The 8,871-nt window shown below is 48.2% G+C and overlaps 1 pseudogene; it reads right to left on the bottom strand.

Moving 5' to 3' along the window:
- Positions 1-233: 233 nt before the first annotated feature.
- Positions 234-7,563, bottom strand: LOC132025980 (histo-blood group ABO system transferase 2-like; annotated as a pseudogene).
- Positions 7,564-8,871: the final 1,308 nt, after the last annotated feature.

The raw sequence follows: 8,871 nt of genomic DNA on the forward strand, positions 1-8,871 counted from the left end.
TTCTCAGCATTGACACAGAAAAATGCCTGACATAAAACTGGAGCCGTTCACAACTGCAATTGACCCGGAAGTTATCAGAATGTAGTGACCACAAAGAGAGGACCTTGTGTCCCCAGGCAAGCCTACTGTGTGTGGGTGCAGCTGGGGGCTCTGGACATGCCTGTGTGGGCAGTGCTGGGCTCTGCAGTCTCCCTTGAGGGGACAGAAGTAGGAACTTGCTCTGACAGCTCTGCTCAGGACAGCACCCCCTGATGGAGATGGGACAGCCCCCATGCGTCCCAGATGTCCTGGTGATTCTTGGGCATTGTCACAAATCTCAGCTTCTTCATGAAGCGGGGCAGGGCAGCCCAGCCACCATGGGTCCCACAGGTCCTCCAGGGGATAGCCCAGGAGCCACAGGTCCCAAAGATCCTCCTGGGACAGCCCCTCATGAGTCCTGGATGTCCTGGTGATTCTTGAGCATGGCCATGAATCTCAGCTTCTTCATGAAGGGTAGGGGGAGGGCAGCCCAACCACCACAGGTCACACAGGTCCTCCGGCGATAGCACCTTGGTGGGCTTGTGGTCCAGCAGGTACCTGTTTAAGTGGCTCTCATCACACCACACAACCTTGATCCCATTGGCCAGGTTGGCCCCCATCACCTGATGATAAGCCAAGGTCAGTCAGTGAACCTCCACCACTAACCCCCCAGAAAAGTCCCCCACATAGTAAATGTCGCCCTGGTCCCTGGGTGTGGGCCCAGGACTATAGCCGGCACTGGTAGCTGAAATCTTCATGGGCCACCCAGTAGAAACTGGGGTGCAGGGTGCAAAGTGGGAGGACAGGATCTCCATACCCACATGATCCAGAACTTGGTGTCCACATCTGCACACACCAGGTCTTCCACTCATGGAGGAAGCGCTGCTCACAAAAGCAGCTGACCATTGCCATGAGCTGCATGGACACATCCTGCCAGTGCGGGGTGCTGGGGACCTCGAGGACCACCACCCTCCAGCCCTCCCAGGGCGGGGGGGTGGGGCACACAGGCCCGGCAGCCCACTGGTCAGTGATGACCTCATAGGTGACCTTGTGTCTGACCATGATGGGCTCCTGTGCCCTCTGCAGGAATATCTCCAGGAAGACCACCTATCTACAGGGATGAGGGACAAGGTGGGAAGAAGGTCAGTGTCAGAGGCTGGTAGCAGGACCCCAAAGCTGGGGCCCATGGATGTGTGAACCTTCTTCAAGGGGGCAGGCCTTCTTTAAGCAACAGTCACTCTCCCAGCTTGTCCTAAGCAAGTGTGCTCGTGAGCCCTCCCTACCTTCTGCTCCCAGAGATGGGGGCCATCAGCACCCCATCATACATAGGGGAGTCTGAGGCTTCAGAGGTGGGAAACCAACCCCACAGTCAGCATGCTGGAGCCAGGAATGCTCCCTTGTGCAGAACTCCCAGGCAAACCCTGCAGATGCCCTCCCCTGGCCGACCCCTTGCAGGTCCTGTCCCCACCTGCCAGGAGTGGAGCACTTTGGGGCACAGCCCTCCTCTCTGTGGCCTGCAGACTGGCTAGAATCAGCATCATTGGCCTCCTCCCCACTTTGCCTTGGGTGGGCTGTCGCTGGCCCCCACAGAGCTGTCTCCACCCCCATAGGGTCTTCTCGTGAAGGCTACTAGGGTCCATCAGTCAACCACTCTATTCCTAGGAACGGTCACCCTCGAACTCCCCCAGATCAGGTCCAGCCCGTGGGCAGGGAAGATGAAAGAGGACCGCTGGAAGCAGAGGGGGCTTGTTTAGGTCCCAGACGTGAATCCAAGAGTGTAAGCTTCCGGGTCCCTGGCCCCCCAGAAGCTGGAAGTCTTGTCTCTCTGAGGGGACTGTCACCAAGGGTGGTGAGCCCCTCTGAGACTGATTTTTTTTAAGGTTTTATTTATTGATTTGTCAGAGAGAGAGAGAGAGAGACAGCTAGAGAGGGAACACAAGCAGGGCAAATGGGAGAGGGAGAAGCATGTGCCCCGCTGAGCAGGGAGCCCAACATGGTGGGGTTTGATCCCAGGACCCCAGGATCACGACCTGAGCTGAAGGCAGATGCTTAATGACTGAGCCACCCAGGCGCCCTGAGATTGATTTTTTCACACAGGCACTAAGGCTACTTCCCTGTGCATGCCCCATACCTGGCAGCTTAGTAAATCACTCACACAGGGAAAGGGGGCACTACATTTAAATAGGCAACAAGGTCACAAACACCCAGCAGACATGAGTCAGGTCACCAAAGGGCAAGTCCAGGTTCAGCCAACGGGGGACCAAGCCAGACATGAAGCAGGGGGAGAAAAGAATGCTCCTGGCAGAGAGAATGTGAAGGCTTGGAGTCAGGCCCGAGGCACATGTGGGATGACCACACACCTGGTAGGCCCACAGGGGTGGGGGGGGTATATGGCGGGAGAGGTGAGGCTGGAGGGGATGGGCAGCTGGGGAGTGGATCACAGAGAGGCTCAAAGGTTGTGTTCTGAAAAGATCACTCTGCTGGTTACCGGAGGAGAATGGGCTCTGTACAGTGGGGGACAGGGAGACCCTAATCCTAACCCCACCCTAACCCTAATCAAACATCATGCTCAGTTTTGAGGACTGACAGCTCTACTCTGAAATCACAAACAAGTCCCTCATTCTAGCTTTCACTCCTTGCTCAGTATTGTACTGAAAGTTCTACCCAGAATAAGAAGGCAAGACATAAGCAAACCGCATGTGAAAGGAAACAGTAGAATAAGGGCTATTCAGAGACCCAGCGATGGCATCATCTTCTACAGAGAACTTCCTGCAGAATCAACAAAACATGATGACAGTCAGTTCCCTGATTCTGCAAAGTTACAGGACAAAATCTCTATACACAAAAATATCTCTTATTTGTATACACTAGCAATGAATCATCCAAAAGGGAATTTAGGAAAACACTTCCATTTTGGGGAACATCCACATTGACAAACTACTTAGGAATAGATGTAATCAAGGTGTACATTTTGTACACCAAAAATTACAAAACATTGCTGAAAGAAAGGGAAACCTAAATAAATCTGAGGACACCCCATGGTGATGAAAAGACATACTATTGATAAGATGGCAACAGTACTCAATGCAATGTGGAAATTCAATGTGTTCCCAAGAAATATCACAAAGCCCTTTGGGAAGAAATGCACAAGCTAATCATAATAGTCATATGGAATTTTAAGGGACCACAAGATAACCCAAAACCATCCTGAAAAAGGAAATCAAATGTGAAAGGTCATACTTCCAAAGTTCAAATCTTAATACAAAGCACCAGTAAATAAATAAATTTAATTAATTAATAAATAAATAAAACATTGTGACAAAGTTTTATCATAAAGGTACGCTTACACCCTGAAAACAAATACAATATATGTTAATTAATTGAATTTTAATTTTAAAAAGTTTAAATAAATAACATAAAATAAAATTTTAAAATATGCATACAGATCAGTGGGATTTAACTGACAGCCCAGAAATAAACCCCTTGATCTATGGTCCACTGAATTTTGACAGGGTGGACAGCATTACACTCGGGGGACAGAATGGTCTTTTCAACAAAGCGTGCTAAACAATTGGCCATCCATGTACAAAGGAATGGAACTGGACCCTTACCTCACAGCACATATCAACATTAATTCAAAATAAATTAAAGTCTTACATGTAAGAGGTAAAGTTATAAACTCAAGAAGAAACAAATGGGGATAAATCTCCATAAACTTGGATTTAGCAATGCTTTCATATCTGACACCACAGCATAAGAAGGGAAAGGAAAAAAAATAGATAATATAATATCCTCAAAATTAAAAATCTGGGGGCACCTGGGTGGCTCAGTTGGTTAAGCAACTGCCTTTAGCTCAGGCCATGATCCCAGAGTCCCAGGACCAAGTCCCACATCGGGATCCCACCTCCAGGAGTCTGCTTCTTCCTCTGACCTTCTCCCCTCTCTCACTCTCTCTCACTGTCTCTTTCTCAAAAATAAATTAAAAAATTTTAAATTTTTTTTATTTTTAAAAAAATTAAAAAAAATTTTTTTAAGATTTTTAAAAATCTGTCCTGGGCACCTGGGTGTCTCAGTTGGTTAACCATCTCACTCTTAATTTTGGCTCAGATAATGATCTCAGGGTTGTGAGATCGAGCCCCAAGTCAGGCTCCACACTGAGTGTGGGCCCTGCTTAAGATTCTCTTTCCTTCTCCCTCTGCCCCTGTCCACTCGCACACTCTCTCTCACTCACTATTTAAAAAGAAATGTAAAATTTAAAAAATCCATGTGCATCAGAAGACAACTATCCAGAAAGTGAAAAGACAGCCCACAGAATGGAAGGAAATATCTGTACATTATTTATCTAATAAGAGGCTGTTGCCCAGAATATGTAAAGAGCTTTTACAACTCCTCAACAAAAAGACAACCCCATTTTTAAAATGGACAAAGGACTTGTCTAGATCCTTCTCCAGAGAAATCATACAAATGGTGAATAGCACATGAATAGATGTTAAACATCATTAGTCTTTATGGAAATGAAGTTTTAAACAAGTTACATGTCCTTTTACACAAGTAGAATCACTAAGATCAAGAAAACTAAAAATAACAAAAGATCTTGAGAAACTGAAACCCTTAAACCTTGCTTGTGAAAAATGGTGCAGTCTTCTTGTAAAATAATTCGGCATTTACTCAAATAGATCAAAGCAGAATTACCATATGGTTCAACAATTGTGCTCCTAGATATATATCCCCCAAATTGAAAAAACTGGTTCAAACAAACAAACAGAAATGTACAGAAACATTCCTAGCAGCAGTGTTCACAAGAGGCAAAACCCAGAAACTATGCAAATGTCCATCCACGGGGAAAAGAATAAACAAAATGAGGTAGATCCGTAAATGGCCATCTCATTCTGCCCTATGAAGGAATGAAATAAAATGGTTCATTTGTGGGGGAAAAATATGGTGCTTCCTTAAAATACTAAACACAGAATTCCACTGCAGCCTATATGTCCCCCAAAATTGAAAGTAGAAGGACCCTTATTCAGAGCAGCATTTCTCACAATAGCCAAAAGGTGGAAAGAACCCAATTGTCTACTGACAGATGAACGGATACACAAAATGTGGTTTATGCACATGGAACACGATTCAGCCTTAAAAATGAAGGGAGTTCTGACACAGATTGAACCCGGAAGTCATTATGCTGAGTGAAATCAGCCAGTCGTGGAAGGACAGATACTGTATGATTCCACTTGGGTGACGCGTCTGGGACACAAAGTTGGATGTGGCTGCAGGGAGCCGCAGGGAAAGGACAATGGGGAGTTGGTGTTTCATGTGTACTGGCTCCCTTGGGGAGAATGAAAAAGTTCTGGAGGATGATGTACAACCATGGAAACTCAGCTAAGGCCAGAGTACTGTGTACCTGAAGTGTTTTAGGGGTCAATGTTCTTAGGTTCAGTCACTGTGAAAAAGTGAATGAAGGACTGATACATGTCACAATGTGGACGGACACTGAAAACTGCCCCAGTGACATAAGCCATATAGAATTCCACTCAGACTGGAGCTGTCTATGCTCCTTAAGTCTATCAAGGTTACCCAAATAAGGGAAAGTCCTGGCAGAAGTTCCAGGATGAATGGATGAATGGAGAAGACATCTCAGACTGACTGGCCGGTGGTGACAGCTGATGTGGGCCTGTGGTCTGGCCTCAAATGTGGGAACCATCATGATTTCCTCACTTGGGGTTACCCGGTGGTTCCGTGGGACAGCATCCCTGTTTGGGGTAAAATGCACTGAAGTAGCCCATGTGACATGGAAAATGTGGTAAAGAAATGACAGCTGGGGGGTCTGAGTGTGGAGATACGGCGTATTCGTGCAGCTGTGAGAAGTTACAGCAGATTTGAAATCACCGCAGAGTAAATGACTCTTTCAAACATCCCTGTTAGCACAAGGTCACAGAATCAGAGAGGACGTCTGACTTTGGGGTAGAGGCCAAGCCCTCCCAGATCCGGTTCACCCACCATGGAGAGGCCACTCACCCTTGGAGGAGGCCACATGTTAGCAGGAGACTGGTGGGAGGATTAAATCAGGCGCCCCCATCCCTCCGGGGAAGTAGAAGCAGTGGGATTTGGAATTCCAGTTCTCCACAACGCTCCACCACAAGCTGGTTAGAGCTGTGCAAATGCAGGAAGGGAAGCCTCACTAAAGTGGACTTGGGACCCCAGATGGGGAGGCTGGCAGGGGGCCCCAGTCACTCAGTGCCCATTGCAGACCCCACATTACAATCCTCCACGGGAGAGACTAATCCATTCCAGGCCCTGCAGGGGAAGCGGGAGGGTCCATCTCCTACAAGAAATCACCATCCCTACAGCTCAACCTGTGAGAATCCTCCATCACCTTGAACCCCTGCCTTTCTCCAGGGGACTTTCCTTCCAAGCAACCCTCCCAACTTCTTCCTCCTCCTCCACGAAATAGTGGTCCCCTCCTTTGTTTCTTGCACTTGCCTGTGATGGGACCGTAGCTTGCTCAGCCCAGATTGCCATTCTCTGCTCTTCCCCAATAAACCCATTTTACTGGTCAAATAACTGGGCGTTTGAGTTTAAGGTGAACAGAACTAATAAACTCAAGAAACTTGCAAGGAACAAAATCAATACACACAAATCAATTGCATTCCTATGTGCTCGGAGGGAACCACCAGAGCGAGGCTATGGAGAACAATCTCATTTACAATTGCATCCAAAGGAACAAGATAGCTAGGAGTCCCCTGAACCAAGAAGGGGACTGATCTGTCCACTGACAGCTGTGACACACTGATGACAGACATGGAGGGAGACCCAGGGAGACGGGAAAACACTCTGTGCTCAGGGAAGAACCAACACTGGGAAAATACCTACTCTCCCCAAAGCTGTCTAGAGTCTTCATTGTTGATCCCGAACTTCCAGGCACCGGAACAACCCTGAAATGGGTGTGGACGCGGAAGGACCCTGCAGGGCCGAGGCGTGGAGAGCATGAGCACCAAGCCCCGCAGCCGCTCCCTGACTGCAGACTGAGGAGCCCCAGGAACCAAATCTGTGTCCGCACAAACACAGACCTGGGACCCAAAGCACGCATCCAAGTCCAGAAAGGGGAGACGCCGCACACAGCACCACGGGAGGCCACGTCACCACACGCAGAACCACGGAAGCCCCAGTGTCTACACAGCGCACCCTTCCTCCATGGGGTCCTGAGAACACGCTCCCCTCACCAGTCTTCACCTTCTCCTCCAGAGGCCAGTCCTGAAGGGGCTAAACTCCCGTCAGTGTGCATGCGGCCCCACATCCTTCACAGCCGGTCCTGTCAGTGTGGGTGTGGACCCACATTTTCCCCAGCTTGTCCTGGTAGCGTGGGAGCCCCACATCCTCCAGAAGTCTCCAGAGCAGGTCCTGAGGAGGCCGGGCTCCTGTCCCAGCTGCAGCTGCACAGGCCCCGCTCAGGACGGGAGCTGGGGTGTCATGCGCCCTCTGCAGGCAGGGGAGGCATGTGCAGGACGAGGGGAGCTCATCCTTCAGTGGAAGCACCTGCTCCTTCCCCATGGTCCAGCTGATGCCATTTCATTCTGGAAATTCAAGCAGCATGGAGTCCAATATTCCCCGACTTCTCCAAAATTAGGTAAGGAACAATGAATTTGAAACAATACGGAATGACAACAGTCCCTGACCCAAAATGTGGCATCAAATATGACCCTGGCCCTGATGTGGACACACACTCTGACCTCAGCTTGCTCTCAAGTTTGGCCCTAGCCCCTAACACAAACAGTGTTCACAAGAATCAAAAGGTAGAAACTGCAGATACCCATCAGTGGCGAATGCATATGCAAAGAGTGGTAAAGGTTTTGAATTTGGGTTCAGGTTCAGGTTTCAATCAAAGTTCTGGATCAGACTTTGGGTTTAGGGTCAGGGTGAGGATTTACAGTGAGGGGCAAGGGAACAGTTAGAGTTAAGGGCTTTAGGCTTATGATTTAGGGTTTAAGACTCAGGCTTCTGGGATAAAGTTCAAGGTCAAATTTGGGGTTTGGGTTCAGGGTTCATAACTCAGAGTTCTGGTTTAGGGTTTGGCTTCGTGGTTCAGGGCATGGATCCAGGGCTCAGGTTCAGAGTCCAAGCTTCAGGTTTAATTTCAGGCTTGGGATTCAGGGTTCCAGTTTGGGTTTTAAGGTCAGGAGCATTCAAGTTAGGAGTTAAGGTTAGGTTTAGGGATGACACATTTTTTTTTTTTTAAGATTTTATTTATTTATTTGACAGAGAGAGATCACAAGTAGGCAGAGAGGAGGAAGCAGGCACCCTGCTGAGCAGAGAGCCCGATGTGGGACTCGATCCCAGGACTCTGAGATCATGACCTGAGCCGAAGGCAGCGGCTTAACCCACTGAGCCACCCAGGCGCCCCGGGATGACACATTTTCTTCAGTTGTCATCATGGACACAAAATTTCTATCTGAAGTTTCTGGGTGTCAGGAGCTAGTTTAGAATTTAAGATCTCAGTAACTCCCTGTCGACAGCATTCTGATCCTAGGGTCTCCCAGTTACCCACAATTCACTTTTGTCTTGGCTCCAAACAAACCCTTGGCAGAGAAGGAGAAGCTGCTGTCGAAGTTGGGATGGCTTCACAATGGTAGAGGTGTGAAACCAAATATTGCAGAACTGTTCATGGAAAATGAAACAGGAGACAAATAACTGGTCAACTCCTGATCCTTCCAAAATAAGAAAGACCAAGTTTCCAATAGAATCTGGAATAGTGTTCCCTAGTAAGGCATATGGTACTCTTTAGCAGTACCAAAAGAGGGCCCCCTCCCCTGGCTTAAACTAAGAATCTCAGCAGGATACTTCTTACTTTGTATCAAAAAT

The sequence above is a fragment of the Mustela nigripes genome, chromosome 10, assembly GCF_022355385.1.
Source record: "Mustela nigripes isolate SB6536 chromosome 10, MUSNIG.SB6536, whole genome shotgun sequence".
Lineage (NCBI taxonomy): Eukaryota > Metazoa > Chordata > Mammalia > Carnivora > Mustelidae > Mustela > Mustela nigripes.